Genomic DNA, 16,942 nt, shown 5'->3' on the forward strand with positions numbered 1-16,942 from the left:
TCAAACTCTGGTTTAGTGACATTAACTCCTCTAAGTCTTGATTTTTCACCATGACTGGGGTCTTTGAGTGTAAACAGGAGCGTGCGTTCAGGCTGTGGCCATGTGATCTTGTGATCGTCACACTCCAGCCACCAAAGGTCATCTTCATATTCATGTAAATTTGTGTGTAACTCGTGATGTGGAGCATCTTCTGGCACGTTCAGCAGCACGTTAATAAGATTCGCTGGCAGGCTCTCTCTCTGACCTCAGGATGAGTTTCACATCTGCATTTATTGTTTCACCCTCAGTTTCAACCCAACACCTCCTCTCTCTGCTCTCTGGGCTGCTTTCAGACGAGCGGCCGGGCGGATGAATAATTCATCTGTGGTTCTAGGTTGACTCCGGCTCGGCTTTTTCCATTCGGGGGCATGTTATTAAGTCTGATCTCTCACTCTGAAACACTGTGCTCTCAGTTTATTAGGGAAGAAAAGGCCAGAGTGGTTTGATGTAATTCTGACCAACAGCAGCGTGCATGCATGCTTTAATGAAAACAATGAAGAAGACGGCCCCGCGTTCTCATTTCCTCCACAGCCTGGATAAAGGTCGCTGATTGTGACACAGACAGAAACACAAACATGCTTTTGGTTTTAGCCTGGTGGCGCCTTTCTCTGCTGAGCAGTCTGAGGTAATCGCTGTATCCTCAAACAGGGAAGGACAAAAGCACGGATGATAAATAAAAAAGGTTCCAGTCTTTACATCAGAGCCTGCCTCATGCTTCTGCATCAGCTCTGCACCGTCATGAACACCTTTGTTTGTGCGCTGGTTTGTCTGCGTTGCTCTGCAACACTTTGCCCAAATGCTTTCTGCCGCTCCTCGGTCCAATCTCCACATTTCCTGTTTGTTTGTTTACAAAAAACATCTCAGCTGAACCGAGGGTGCTAGGTCAGAGTTGAAAATATCAATCAACAATTGATTTTACTGCAGTTCTTGTAAGGAAGAAAAGAAAGAGATACGGGACGAGATGAAAGAATGAACTGAGGAGGAGGACGGGGATTTCTAGCACTTGTTCCTCCGCTGAGAGAGACATGGATGAGGAAATGCACGCAGATTTGACCAGTTGTTTCTGAGTCTGCAGCCATTAAAGGGATATTTCAGGATTTTTGAGGTTGGGTGGTATGAGGTGCTTGGCTATAGCAGTGGCATTAGCCTCCAGTGATTTCTGGGTAATTTGATCCTGTTGTTATTACGAGCTCAGAGAGAGCCGGCGCATAGCGGCTGTAGATGGGAACGTGTCGTCTGTGTTAATTAACGAGTTTTAAGAATAAATGGGCCAAGAAAATATGTTGGCTGGTCTGTGCGCTGTGTCGAAAACACACACAGCACTTCATTTCTCCCAAAAACCCCTCTGTGTCAGGCACTAATTTATATGGAAGAGGATTAGGGCCATTTTCAAAGGAGAAAATAATTTTGGACAAGTCGAGATTAAAGTCGAAATGAAGAGAATAAAGACGAAATTTTCGAGAATAAAGTCAAAATTTTGAGAATAAAGTTGAAACAATTTCGAGATTAAAGTCGTAATTATGAGGAAAAAGTCGCTACTTGTTACTAACAGCGGATCCTAGACGGTGTGTGTTTATGTGGCAAAGAGAGAATGTCTTTGTTGTTAAATCCAATAATGCGGTATAATTTTACTAATCATTGATATGAGGCATAAGGCATACAGCAGAGACCGTCACGATTCTGTTATTGTCTTAAATATACATCAACAGGAGCACGGCGGCGCTCGTGTCTCTCTTGTTCTCCGTCTGATCACCTGTAGAGATGCACAGGTGACAGAAGGCTAATGCTAATGACAAAATGTTAGAAAAGGCAAACGCTTTGTCACGTGTTGTATTGGGAACTCTAGTTAACAGTATTGTGTATGATACATAAAGAAAACGTTACCTGCAAAACGCCATGTACACGATGTTCACTACATTAGTGTATGGAATTTAGAAATAAAAACCCCCGTATGTTTTCATCGCTGCTTTCATGCAGCGCCTCTGTGCTTCCCTTCGGATATGTCCGTAGATTTGTTTATATTGTCTGTCCCACCACAACAAACAGTGATCAATAAACGAGTGATCAATCTCCTTCGCTCTCCTGAGGCTGAGCCTGTCACCTGTGCGTCTCTACAGGTGATCAGACGGAGAGGAAGACGAGAGCTGTTCTCTCCTGTCGATGTATATTTAAGACAATAACAGAGCCGTGCTTGTCTTCACAGTATGCCTTATGCCTCATATCAATGAATACTTGAAGTTATTCCTTATTAATGGATTTAACAACAAAGACATTCTCTCTCTTTGCCACGTAAACACACAGCGTCCAAGATTGCTGTTAGTAACAAGTTTCGACTTTTTTCTCGTCATTTCGACTTTTATCCTGAAATTGTGTTTCAACGTTATTCTCAAAATTTCGACTTTAATCTCGACTTGTCCAAAATTATTTTCTCCGTTAAAAATGGCCCTAATCCGCTTCTGTAAATTTGTGATGCAGCTTTCGCCATTTTGTATCCTTCCGCCTCCGCACATATTTACTGTTCACACATCCGCTGGTCAGCCGTGTGGGTCGCAGTGTAGCGGGGTGAAGCATCGGTTACTACAACGCATTTTTGACCTCCTGGACACCACACATATCAGCCATTAGAGGAAAAGGCGACAGTCATAAGCTGACAAGTTTCCATTCGGCTCTTCAAGTCGGGGTCTGTTTTTCCAATTTATCTTTGGAAAGTTGAAGAAGGTCCGCATAACACCAGCGTTTAGTAAGGCTGGGAGTTCTGGATGGAGTGTGATGCAGACTGCAGGCGTCTCTGAGCCGCTATCCTCTGATTCAGTAATGTCCTGATGAAGTGTCGCTACGAAGTCCCACTCATGACAACAGCAGCTCTCTGAATGGGTTGGCATGGATTCACATTTTTCCACACCTACACCACCAGGTAAATCTGGATCTCTCCTGCTCTAAACTTTCAAATGAAGGTTCTCCGGTCTCTGTTTCAGTCCGCTGTGTAAGTCTGGTCTGTATCATCTGTGTGAGTTCTTCTTCAGTGTACTCTGTTCACACAAATATCCTCTCGTATCCACAGTAAACGCCACGTCATCCTCACTCTTGTCAGAATCGCTCGTTATCTTTGTTTTAGCTTGATGAGGTGTTATTATTCCTGAAGAAGTCCGCAGACCCACACAGCTGACCGGCGGATGTGTGAACCGTAAACAGTGTGCGGAGGCGGAAGGATACAAAACGGCGAAAGCTGCATCATAAATTAGTGCCTGACACAGAGGGGTTTTTGGGAGAAATGAAGTGCTGTGTGTGTTTTCGACACAGCGCACAGACCAGCCAACATATTTTTTTGGCCCATTTATTCTTAAAACTCGTTAATTAACACAGACAACACGTTCCCATCTACAGCCGCTATGCGCCGGCTCTCTCTGAGCTCGTAATAACAACAGGATCAAATTACCCAGAAATCACTGGAGGCTAATGCCACTGCTATAGCCAAGCACCTCATACCACCCAACCTCAAAAATCCTGAAATATCCCTTTAATCTCACCTAAAGAAGTCAATAAACCTGACGTGCTTAGAGTCATCCACTGATAGAAACCGATCACAGGCTGGTGATCTGCGCTGTTGTGCTGCTGAACGATTCTGGAAAATAATCTAACTGACATTTTTCCCCCAATATTGCAATCGTGATGTAGTATGTGAATATTCCTGAACTTTCTTTTAGTCTTAAACCATGGCTGAACAATCCTTTAAAAGAGTCTAATTCTGAGGATTTTGACTGGTATTGATATTGGATATGAATTATTGCATTGAAGGGTTTTTTTGTCATTCTGATATTTAATAAGAAAAGAAGTACAAAAATGGAGAGGGAAGGATTTTTTGTAGACTATTCTAAAAATGACACCTGAATGATTGCATGATATTTCACGCATAACATCTCTGCTGCAAAAATAAATTTAAAACTGGTATTTTGATACAAATCTCCAATAAATGAAATGTTGCATCTTTTGCGTTTTGAAAATTGCAGCAGGCCATATTGGGATTTAATCTAATTTTCGATGAATTGCCCAGCCCTACTGCATAGTCCCATTTCTGACGAGTTTAACCCGGGCTGCATGCGTAGACCTCTGTGGAGGACTCAAAGATCTGGATCTACAGCTCAGGTCACGGCGTAGCTCTGGTGCAGACGCATCGATCAGGCTAAATCAAACAGGTGTCAGGATGGTTGGAGTTAACCACACCAAAGTTTATGATTCTGGTATTTTTACAACCACAGACTGCCATTCAGTTAGAAAATCTCAGGATATTTGTGATTCCGCTTGTCCAGCCCCAGCCTCTGCTCTGACCTTTAACCCGAGAGGAAATTCAGGACGTTAGGGTCTCCTCATGACACTCATCACTCAAACATCAAATTAGATCAGCAGGGGTCTGAAATCTGGAAAAAACATTGCATAACAAACGGCCCACGAGGACAGGATCACGTCGCTCTCTCTGCCTCTGCCAAGTTTGTAGTCCACTATCCTGAGAGAGCTTGTTAGGGAAGTCTGTACCAGCGCGGGTGACTCAGCCGCCAGACTCTCATGACTCGGCCTCCCATGATCCACATGTTGATGAAGGCAGCGTCGCAGCAAACTCTGCTTGTTTGGCCATCATTCACCTTATTTCTCAGCCTTTTTCTGGGGAGAAGGACATGAAACACACAGCAGCTCTGAAAATGTCTTTCAGGACAGTCTGATCATGAAATCTTTGTTCCTGGGATGTGATTGGGCTGTTTGTCTAACATTCAGCTCTCTTCACAAATCTGTGGGAATTCTCTGAAGTTTGTGATGATAAAGATGGATGTTTGGACCAGATGTGATCATCTAAGTTGTCCTTATCCAGAGCCAGCTGCAGAGAGAGGGACTTCCCTTCTCTTCCTTCTGTCTGAATGATCCACATAGTGAAGTTTGGATCTAAGTGCTGCTTACTGATCTTGATCAACCTGGCTAAGCCCACTCACATTCACAGCTGATTGAAAACAACTGGCACACTAACAGAGCTTTCCAGGTAGAACAAACAGGTCACAGGCTGCACAAACCAAGCAGAAACCCCCAGGGCTGAGAAATAAAGCCAAACATTTCCCCCAGTGTCCACTAGAGGTCATCTCCTGCTGTGAGTCAGTCCTCATAGAGCCCCGTGTTCAAATGTCTGATTTTACTGCAGAAACAGGAAGATTGTTCTCTAACGCTTCTCTCTCTCTTTATGGACAGTTAACTCTTCAAAAGTCAAATGTTTCACAGGACTTAAATCTCTCTTCAAACTATATTTCAGTCAAGAAAGCTTTTGAAGGAAGTTCAGAACTCTTCAGCTGTGGAATCAGCAGAGGTTGGAGACTTTTACCCATGATCCTTAGCAGTCGTTGACCCTCTCTGTGATTTTACCTGGTCTTCCTCTTCATGGCTGAGCTGCTGTTGTTCCTAAACTCTTCCACTCTCTAATAACATCACTGACAGCTGACTGTGGAATATCCAGCAGGGATGAATTCTGTCAAAGGTTTCACCATCACAGAACCACGCTGGAGTCTCTGAGCTCTGCAGAACGACCGTTCAGGATCACAGATGTCTGAGCCTGGTGAGGATTTTAGACACCTGTGGGTCTGACTGAAACACCTGGATCCAATGATTAACAGGTGTGGCCAAATACTTTTGTCCAGATAGTGTGTCTGTGTCAGTGCTCACTGGGGTTGTCCTGGCTCAGTACCTTTAGTATTTGGTCATTTCTAGTTGTCAGTTATTAAAGCTTTCCAGTAGTGCTGGCATTTAGGACAGGAAGTTAGCAAAGTCATTGTGATTACAGATAGGGGTGCACCGATCGATCGGCCAAGATCGGTATAGGCACCGATTTCCTTAATTTTAGGAGATCAGCGATCGGCCGACCCTTGTAAATAAGATTGGTGGATAAGATGGGTTTCATATGCCTCTACCTACTAAAATGTGAAAATGAAAGACTAAAGGCACTGATGTGATTTAGTAGTTTGGACAGCGATGCTTTAAACTTTTCATTTATATTTGTGCAGTTAAAACAACACGTTTGTATTGTTTCACGGGTATTGTTCAGTGTTATTCAATAAAATAAGGCTGGAACATTGAAGGTGTATGCTGTCAGTTATAAAAAAATCAGGCAGGTCAGGCTTTTTAAAGATCGGTGATCGGCCAGAAAATTGCAATCGATGCACCCCTAATTACAGAAGTTTGTTTCCAGTTGTTGGTGGACAGTTGGCTTGTCCTGAGAGATGGCCATGTTCAAACAAAGCTACGATTCTACAGCCAGCTGTAGTTCTTTGAACAAACAGTGAGCAGATCACCCAGCCCTTACTTTCTCACCTCAGACGAGGAAACGGAGTCTCAGTCACCTGCAGGACTGTGCAGAACTTTTCTCCATGTTTAAGCCGAAGATTGTGGATGAAGGAAGGTGTGTAATGGTGAGTGCCTGCCTGAGGGCGCCGTCTAGTTAGGACGGAGGATTGGCACCAAGGTTGGAGTAGTTTGGGGTTTTTCATTCGTTTTTATTCTTACGTCATTTTTAGCTTGTGTTTTAGATTTCAGTTTAATTTTAACTATTTTTTCCTGCTGGGTTGGGAACAACTAATCGATTAATCGGTCGTTAAGAATTTAGTTGATCACGGAGAATTTAGTCGATCTGATGTTGGCATTTAATAAAGAGACTAAACACATCTGACTGCATTTAATAAAGAGACTAAACACATCTGACTGCATTTAATAAAGAGACTAAACACATCTGACTGCACGACAATATCTACCGCCATGACAGTGAGAGGGTTTGGTTTTTGTTTGATGAGGCTGTTGACTTCAGATTCCTTCTAACTTTATTTTGTGAAAAAATGGCAGCCAACTAAGGCTGTTGTTTGTTGTAGTTGTTTTGGGGTTTGAATAGTTTTTTGAGATGCTTGCACATTTTTTTTGTGCATCTCAGCAATAGATAATACAATAGACCATGCCTGGTTTATGTTTAAGAGCCCTAGGCTTTCCAAGGGTGGAAATAAATAAGTCATTGAGAAACACTCATGAGTCACCTGTTTCTGTTGTATAGGGAAATGTTATGCATAGATATATATATATACACCCATGTATATATGTTACACATACACAACGTTTAATCAATTAATTGATCGTTGGCGTTATAGATGCTCGAGTTGGCAGGTTTCTTCCATGCTCATCCCTAGTTGCCAGTTTAGTTTAGGTTTTATTTAGCAAAAATGCTGTTTCAGTTTAGTTTTAGTGTTTAAGTCTTTTTTCAGATATATCTGATACCTGTAAGGGGCGAGACCCAAACTGGCTCATCACTTTTCATTTCATTTATTCAGTTTTGATGCTTGTATACAACTGAAGACCAAAAAGGACCACTGTGTGAAGTCTTGTCCAATCAAATCAGGGGATTTCACTCTCTCCAGGCTTGGGCATACATGTCAGACATGATGCTGCTGTCAAAGACTAAAACTGAGGACATTTGGTCTTTAATCTCTAAGCACATCAGTTAGTTTTTTTGAAAGCTTAGCTTCTATTTAGTTTCAGTTAAATGATTTTACATTTTAGTTAACTATAATAACCCTGACTGATACAGCCCAGGTGGAGCTCTGGATGTCCTTGCATATTTCCAGGGGTGTGGGAAATAAAAAAGATAACAGTCCTCACTTTTAGAGTGGTGTAAGGGATGGATGTGGAGAGTGAGCATGTCCTGGGGTACCCAGGGTTGCCCACACCCCCTGGTAATGCTGTGGATGTCCCAAGAGCCTGAAATCCAGTGGAAGTCACCTGACGTATCAGCAGGGGGGACAAGGCCCAGACAGAAGAGATGCCAAGGAGCTTAACCCTGAGTTAACATACCTCTAGCTTGACTCTGGTGCTCTGTCCCTTTTCCAGCCCCAGGCTGTGGCACGTCGGGCTGTGGTGAGTCTTACGCCTAAAAATCTGCATGATGGTAAATTAGCCTCTGAAAATAATCGACATGGATAATAAAAACTCAGAAAGAAGAAATTCACTAATGTGGATAGATTAAATCTGGAGACGTGTGTCCCATCCCTGCCTCTCTTATGAATGAAACTGTATTTCTTTGTAAACCATCAGGACTTTTCACATACTCTGATCAGTGAAAAACTAACCGAGGTTTAAAAGCAGGAGAGGACCAGAACTATTGACGGCCTCACAGCTCGTCTGCTCGTCCCGTGTTTTTTGGCGTTGATTCATCTGTGACTGCTCCTCCATGGGGGTCAGGGTTGTGGACTTTAGATAAAACATTGCTTTGTCCACCTGGGGTGCTAAAATCACTGCAGAGTCACATCTGACAGCCTAAAACAGCAGAAGTCAGTTAGAGAAGACAGAAGTAAGGGTCTGCATCAGAAAAGGGACAAACAAACAGCAGAGAGCCCATTTGTGTGACGACACGACAAACGAGCGAATAAAGAAGTTGATTAGAGCAGAGGAAAGGTCAAAGCTTTCTTTTTGTTTACCCTCGTTTGTTCTCAGAGCTCCGTGAACTGTTGATTTCCCCTCCGAGCGGCATTCATCAGTATTGGCAGCCTCTCCTTTATCAAATCAGCCCGGCCGGTTTGTGCAGAGTGCATTGTAATATTGGATTAAAGCCTCGGAGGAAAAACAACCCCGCTGCTGGGAAATTAGCGTTATCGCCAACTCCTCAGTCTCTTCCTTCTCTTATGAGGAAAAGAGCCATCGCAGGTCCGCCGATAACACGAGGACAAACTGAGTAATTCAGACGCTGGCGTTAGGAGGAGATGCATTTTAATAGGCTGAGAGCATCTCTGCAGAGTTTATTAAACCAGTAACCACCGTTTCCTCTCTGTCTTTACTCTCCCTGATGGAGCATTTACACCGCGTTCCACATTATTATGCAAATGATATTTTTCTCTGATTTTCCTAAATATTAATGCAAATGACAGAATATTTTTCAAGTCATCAGCCATTAGAGCATAATTCAAATGTTTTTGAACAAACTTCATAATGACAAAAATTATTTTTTAAAAAATAAAAACCTCAAAATGCACTGTTCCACATTATTAAGCACAACAGCTTTTTAAAACATTTTATAGGTTGTAAAGAACTGAAAATCATTTGTTGAATCTGCAGCATTAGGAGGTCATATTTACTGAAATCAAAGCTATTTCAATCAAAAACATCTGAACAGGCCAAGTTCATGTTAACATAGGAGCCCTTCTCTGATATCACCTTCACTATTCTTCATCCATTGAACTTGAGAGTTTTTGGAGAGTTTCTGCTTGAATTTCTTCGCAGGATGTCAGAATATCCTCCCAGAGCTGCTGTTCTGATGTGAACTGCCTCCCACCCTCATAGATCTTTAGCTTGAGGATGCTCCAAAGGTTCTCAGTAGGGTTAAAGGTCAGGGGAGGATGGGGGCCACACCATGAGTTTCTCTCCTTTTATGCCCATAGCAGCCAATGACACAGAGGGATTCTTTGCAGCATGAGATGGAGCATTGTCATGCTTGAAGAAAATTTTGCTACAGAAGGCATGGTTCTTCTTTTTGTACCATGGAAGAAAGTGGTCAGTCAGAAACTCTAGATACTTTGCCGAGGTCATTTTCACACCTTCAGGGACCCTAAAGAGGCCTATCAGCTCTCTCCTCATGATTCCGGCCCAAACATGACTCCGCCCCCTCCTTGTTGACGTCCCGGCCTCGTTGGGACATGGTGGCCATCCACCAACCATCCACTACTCCTCCATCTGGACCATCCAGGGTTGCACGGCCCTCATCAGTCAACAAGACTGTTTGAAAATAAGTCTTCATGTATTTCTGGGCCCACTGCAACCGTTTCTGCTTGTGAGCATTGGTTAGGGGGGGCTGAATAGTAGGTTTATACACGACTGCAAGCCTCTGGAGGATCCTACACCTTGAGGTTGGTGGGACTCCAGAGGCACCAGCAGCTTCAAATACCTGTTTGCTGCTTTGTAATGGCATTTTAGCATCTGCTCTCTTAATCTGATGAATCTGTCTGTCAGAAACCTTCCTCATTATGCCTTTATCTGCACAAACCCGTCTGTGCTCTGAATCAGACACTAATTCCATCACAGTACGATGATCATGCTTAATTTTTCCTGGAATATCTCATGTTTTCATTCCTTGTCCAAGGCATTACACTATTTGACACTTTTCAGCAGAAAGATCCTTTTTCTTTCCCATACTGCTGAAACCTGTGGCCTGCTTAATAATGTGGAACATGTGGAAAAGAGCATTTTGAGGTTTTTATTAAAAAAAAAAAAAAAGTTATCATTATGAAGTTTGTTCAAAAACATTTGAATTATACTCTAACTGTTGATGACTTGAAAAATATTCTGTCATTTGCATTGATATTTAGAAAATCAGAGAAAAACGTTGTTTGCATAATAATGTGGAACGCGGTGTAGTTACTTTCCTCTGTTTCCTCCTGCTCTCACCTCTCCTGCTCATGGTCCACCTTTTCTTCATCCTCTTCCTCCTGTGGTTGATGTCCAGCCCCATGGTGAGCACTGATCCATCCTACCTTACCCCCACCCTGGTTACCATCATTTTCCTCTCCATCAGCAGCAGCGTTCTCCACCTTTCAGTTCAGTTGTGAGTAATGTACCTGTTTGATTTTAGCAGAGCTTGAGTGCTGGTGATTCATTTTTCATCCTGATCGGTCTCTGCTCTCATGTTTTTACCTTAGAGCAGTTCTCATCTTAAACACAGCAGCACTGACTAACAGCTGCATCTAAAATGACAGAATATCAGGGAAAAGTTCATTTTTGCCCTTTTTAGAAATTAAAACTTCCCTATATTCTAGATTTATCACACACAAAGTGAAATATTTCATAGTTTTTGTTTTAATCCTGATTATTACAACTTTCAGATTACTAAAATCAAAAATCCACTCTGTGAAAATATGATAAGACTGTGAAAAAGTCCAGATTCCTGTCAGTTATTTCTAAAGATCTCTGATCAGCTGATTGGCTCTGCAGAGGTTTCCTGATCCTTCATCCTCTCTGGTTCAGTTCACACAACCACAGTCATGAGGAAGACTGCTGACTGGACTACTGACAGAAGACAATCACTGACCCCCTCCATGAGGAGGGTAAGCCCCAGAGGGTCAGAGGTGAAAGGTCAGGCTGTTCTCAGAGTCTGGGTCAGAGAGACTGGAGTCAGAGGATCAGGAACCACCACGCAGACAGGTCCAGGATATAGACTACGAATGTGGTGGTTTTAGTGTGGAGCCTGGACTAAGGAGGAAGCGATCTGGACCATTGTGGTCTCAGTGATCCAAAGTCCTGTTTTCAGATCAGAGTCAATTTAGCATTTCATTTGTAAATCCAGGTCCCAGAGTCTGGAGGAGGATCAGAGAGATCCAGAATCCTTCAGTCTTGTAGTCCAGTATTTCTAGTCTCCACAGTCAGTGATGTTTTGGGGTCCATATTGGTCCACTGGTCTTCATCAAGTCCAGAGTCCACGCTGTCAGCCGTCTACCAGGAGGTTTCAGAGCCCTTCATGAAGCTTTACGGAGATCCTGATCTCCTCTCCACCGTCCCACAGTGAAACCAGAACTACCAGAAACTGGTTTACTGACCCTGGTGCTACTGGGTTTGGACCTGAACCCCATAGAGGATCTCTGGATGATGAGAGACCCGAGACTCAACAGTCCAGACCAGCTGAAGGCTGCTATCAGACCTGGACTTCCTAACCCCCCAGCAGGACCACGGACTGACCGGCTCCATAGTTAGAGGGCAAAAGGAGCCAGACCTCCAAACATCTCTGGATCATAAATCTTTTATTGGTGTTTTTAATATTTAGAGATTATGGATTTCTGATTTTTGTGAGCAGTGAGCCAGAAAACCAAACTAGTCCTGAAATATTCCACTGTGATGAATGTAGGAGTTTAACTGAGCCAGATTATGAGCAGAAATGAACTTTTTCATGATTATCTATTGTGCTCTCTCTCCAACAGTCACAGCGCTACAGTGATGATTAACAGCACAGAGTTAATAAATGTAGACAGAGGTTTTCATGTGCAGCTGGTCTGGAGAAAAGCATGTTAGCCTGCAGATTCCCAGGATTAGAGACCTGTGTGTGTGTCTCTTCTCTACAGACACTCTTTAATGCACATGTTGGCATCTTTAACTTTAAACATGAGTTTTAACACTCCTCACACAGGAAGGAAGCAGCAGCAACAACTCGCTGTAAAAACCAAGAGCCGGTGTCGTTCTGGTCCTCGCTGCTTCCTCCTCAGTGACGGTCGGCAGCAGAGGTCCAGGTGTGACCAAACATCAGCTCCTGAAGAATTCATTTCAGGCTTTTCTCTTAATGTTTTAGTCACACAGAGAAAAAGTCTGTTTCATGGACGGCAGAGCTGACTCAGCTGTTTTAGTGTATGTAATGTACCACGTATACACAGGACAGTAAACACACCGTCACTGTAGAGGATGTGACGTTTACTCCATCTGTGATCTAACAGCTGTTACATAAAGAACAGACCAGATGTAAGGATGTATAAACTCTCACAGTCTCTTTGATTTGGACTAAAATGTTTTTGTCATTATAGCAGCCGACGTCCCCTTCCCTCTGAAAACTAACTCCATAACTACATCCATAGAAAGAAGATGAAGAAAAAGCTTCTAATAATAAAAAGTCAACTAGAACTGTGCCATCGTCATCATGGAGCGAGTGTTTCGCTGTTCTCTGGCTGAGATTTTGTCCTCAGACGCAGAAATATGTCGCGTTTCTGCTGCCAGGTTCAAATGTTCTTTCCAAATAAAAGCAGAATTCTTCATTCAGAGATCAACGCTTCTGTGTCAGATATCAGCAGCAGACTGCAGAATTAATCAGAAATAATGGTATTTTATCTCAGTACAAGATTAAAAAGAGGAAATGCATATTCTCTCCCTGGATCAAACCTGTGACTGAAGTCATGTCTGAGCAGAAGATCCCAGAAGCTTGGGTTTAAAAGTCTCTCTCTGTTCACTTCTTTTTAAAGGCACCTCTAGTTTTAAGTTTAATTTCTCTCCTGCTCAGGTGTGTCAGACTTCTACTGACTAGAGTACAGGTCCTGATGTGGCACTCAGAATAACAACTACAGGCTTTTATTGTGAAGGACTTCAACAGGAACAGCTCATTTATTTTTAATTCGACATCGCTTTAGCAGCGTTACGCAGCTGCAGAGTTTACAGGCCTCGTTTAACGCCTCAGCCGGCTTCTTTTACTCATCAGGGAACCAAAACCAGTCAGGAGTTAAAATGCTCCTTTAAAACTGTAAGACTCCAGAGAGGAATATTTTTTAGTAGATGGAAACCTGCTGAGGTCATATCTTAACTAATTACTCTGATTCCTACTCCGCTCACTCCTAACCAGCTATGGGCAGGCCCTCAAGTTTTCAGAGAAACTTTATTTTTTACTTGTCAATCCCACCTATCTGTGTTTTCATTTATTTATTTTTATTTAATATTTATTTATTTATTTTCTGATTAATTTGGCTTAATGATTTTTTATTTTCTTGATTTATGTTCACCTGGTAGTCTTTATAAATAACATCACTTTATTTAAGCTTTGTATTTGTAGTTGAAATATGCTCGGATTTGCTATTATTGATATATTAATATATATTAATTAACGTATTAAAATCTGACTGATACTATCTGTTAATTACAAACCACATGGATACAGCTGTAAGGATTTTAGACAATGGAAAAAGTTAGAATTGTGTATGTAAATGTACCAGTTTACTTTGGAATAAAAGGTAAGTTCTATAAAAAGACTCCTTTAGACTGTTGTAGCCGTTGTAAGATGAATCGCTGCAGCCAAGTTTATCAGAGCAGCTCACAGCGTGTCCCAGCCACAGACCAGCCTGAAGAGACGCTGGGAAAAGAGAGTACACTCGCTGTATGTTACTGTTATTACAGACGTCAGAGCTGGAGAGGAGAGGGCGCCTTACCTGTTTACTGTGCTTCATTACCACAGAACAAGTGGCTGATGTTCAGTTAGCTACCCTGCTGCTACAGTGAAACATACTAATGCCTGGACTTTATCACAAACCAACCTTTAACCTTCTGCAATGGTGGCCAAGGGTAAAAAAAAAGGGTTAAACTGGCAAAAGAAGTGGTAAAAATAGTGCACAAGTGATAGATAACAGCAAAAACTGGCAAAAAGAAGTGGCAAAATAGGCGAAAAGTGTTAAAAGTGTTAATAATGGGAGGAATGTTACAGAAAAAAGGGAAAAAGCAGCAAAAAAGGGGTAGAACTGGCAAAAATGTGTGAAAAGGGGCATAAATAGTGGCAAATATGGTTGGAAACAGACAAAAAGTGGTGGCAAAAAATGATCAAAAGTTGATGAAAATGGCAAAAAAGCAGCAAAAAACAACAAAAAAGCTAAAATATACAAAAAAAGGAAAAAGGTAGGTAAATGGTTGTTAGGTTAATAAGTAAGGAGAATAAATTATTTCAGCAGAACCCAAAAATAGGTTGACCCTATCACCAATGCTACCGATCTATCACATGCTGATAGATCTGGCTTCACAGAAGTTAGCTGCTTCTGCTCCAAACTCTTTTTGCCCTCCAGGCTTCGGCACAGGTCCTGTGACTGAGAGCCGTGAACTGATGGCCTGTGGTTCATTCTCTGATGTCTGTGGCTGAGAACGCCCTGTCTATTGTGTTTATAAAGGCTCTGTCACCATGCTGCTGCGGCTGCAGGTCAGTCCTCCTCCTAAAGCAGCAGCGGGAAGATTCCCCCACAGTTAGTAAAGGTCCCAAGAGTTAAGAATATTAATCCAATGTGGAAATGCTGAAACCATCAAAATAAAAGCTAGTGAGCTGGGTCAAAGAGACGAGGTAACAGTATGATGTGTTTAAGGTTGGCTGAATGACTACAAGGTTAAACTAGCCCTCTGTGACTAAACCAGAACCGTCTCTTGTTGATTTTTCCGGAGCAGTTGTGGACCATCTGTCAGATGCCTTCTTCTTCTTTTATCTCACTAACTCCCACTCCACCATCTCGGCGTCCCCGTGGCTCTCTGCTACGTCAGCCTGTGATGTGACTGTTGTGATGTCTGCTCCTCAGCTTTGTGACCCAGACGCTCATTCAAACATCAGCAGGTCTGAATGGATGCAGTCAGAGGTGTCAGATTAGCGGAGGTGTTAGCTCGGCGTGTGAGTGGCGGCAGAATGCTGGCTTAGAGAATCACACGTCTGCTGGGAAGGTATAAGCACACTGCCCTGAGAGCAGCAATGAAGTTTAAAGCTGTCAGGTGGCTCGCTTCACTGTGAACAAAGATTACCTCAACGTCTCTGGGGATGGATTCAGCCTCCTTTCTTCCTTATATGGTCATTTCTTTAGTAGTGTTTCCTTTCCTTTTAAGGTCGTCTTATGGCAGTTTGAGTTAAAATGTTCTGATTTAATTTTCTCCTCCTGAAAACAAATTATACCAAATAGAGCTCAAATGATGAGAGTGATTTACCTGGCTTCACGGTAAGTGTGGTGTTTTTTAAAAACCTTACATCACAGGTGAAGGTCCACGATTCTGATTGGACGGTTTTATTTCTGATTCAATTCAAGTGTTTCACCCTAACCCAGCAAATTAGTCCCAACAAGCAAAAGGAGCTGGATTTATGCTTTATAAAAACATCCATCCAGCCAGCCATCCGGCCATCCATGCACCATCCATCCATCCATGCATCCAACCATCCATCATCCATCCATTCATCCATCCATCCATGCATCCATCAAGCCAGCCAGCCAGCCATCCATGCATCCAACCATCCATGCACCATCCATCCATCCATGCATCCAACCATCCATCATCCATCCATTCATCCATCCATCCATGCATCCATCAAGCCAGCCAGCCAGCCATCCATGCATCCAACCATCCATGCATCATCCATGCATCCATCCAGCCAGCCAGCCATCCAACATCCATCCATCCATCCATGCACCATCCATCCATCCATCCATCCATCCATGCATCCAACCAGCCAGCCATCCATCCATCTATCCATGCATCCATCAAGCCAGCCAGCCAGCCAGCCATCCATGCACCATCCATTCATCCATCCATCCATCATCCATCCATCCATCTATCCATGCATCCATCCATCCATCCAACCATCCAACCATCCATCCATCCATCATCCATCCATCCATCCATCCATCCATCCATCCATCCATCCATCCATCCAACCATCCATCCATCCATCTATCCAACCATCCATCCATCCATCCATCCAACCATCCATCCATCCATCCATCCATGCATCCAACCATCCAACCATCCATCCATCCATCCATATTAGTGCCTTCCATAACTGTTACAGACTGGAGCTTTGTGTGTTCTGATTTTAAATCATTAAATTGTTTAGATTAATGTCTGAATTCAGTATCATCACAAAGGCTCTAAACTCTTTTTCATTTGTGTTCCTTTTTCTGTGGATTTGATTGATATTCCTCCTCTCTCTCTCTCTGTTTCTGGTGTTTTCAGGTCAGCCTTCAGGGTCTGGAGAATTTCCTCTGTCTCTTCCACTACGTGCAGCATCACCCCAGCCTCAGCAGCAACAAGGATGCTCTCAAGTTCTGGTGAGGGAAATTTTTATTTAAAGATCAGTAACTGTAGTGAGACAGAGGCTGGAGTCTGTACCTGCTGTTTGCACATGGTCCAAGTCTGCAGCGCTCTGGTTCACAGCCTTGTAATGCCAGTCCAGCTCCTCTTCTACTCTGTTAGAATCTTTGACAGGTTACTTTTTACTGAATTACAGTGACTATTGAAACAGCGATCATGTTTGTTTTAATTTCCCACACAGTGATCAGTTAGTAAGGTCAGATATGGACCGTTAAAGGTGAGTTCTCCTGAAGCTGTTACATGGACTTTAAAAACCTGCACTATCTCTGACTGAGAC

The 16,942-nt window shown here is 42.8% G+C and overlaps 1 long non-coding RNA gene across 2 annotated transcripts in view; it reads left to right on the plus strand.

The window, feature by feature from the left end:
• Positions 1 to 16,622, plus strand: part of LOC121511587 — a 40,812-nt gene extending 24,190 nt beyond the window's left edge. For both annotated transcript variants that reach the window (XR_005992057.1, XR_005992058.1), the window contains exon 3: positions 16,528 to 16,622. This is a non-coding gene — a long non-coding RNA (uncharacterized LOC121511587). The remainder of the gene's footprint in view (positions 1 to 16,527) is intronic.
• The last annotated feature ends 320 nt before the right edge of the window (positions 16,623 to 16,942 follow it).

Source organism: Cheilinus undulatus, linkage group 6 (assembly GCF_018320785.1).
Source record: "Cheilinus undulatus linkage group 6, ASM1832078v1, whole genome shotgun sequence".
Taxonomy (NCBI): domain Eukaryota; kingdom Metazoa; phylum Chordata; class Actinopteri; order Labriformes; family Labridae; genus Cheilinus; species Cheilinus undulatus.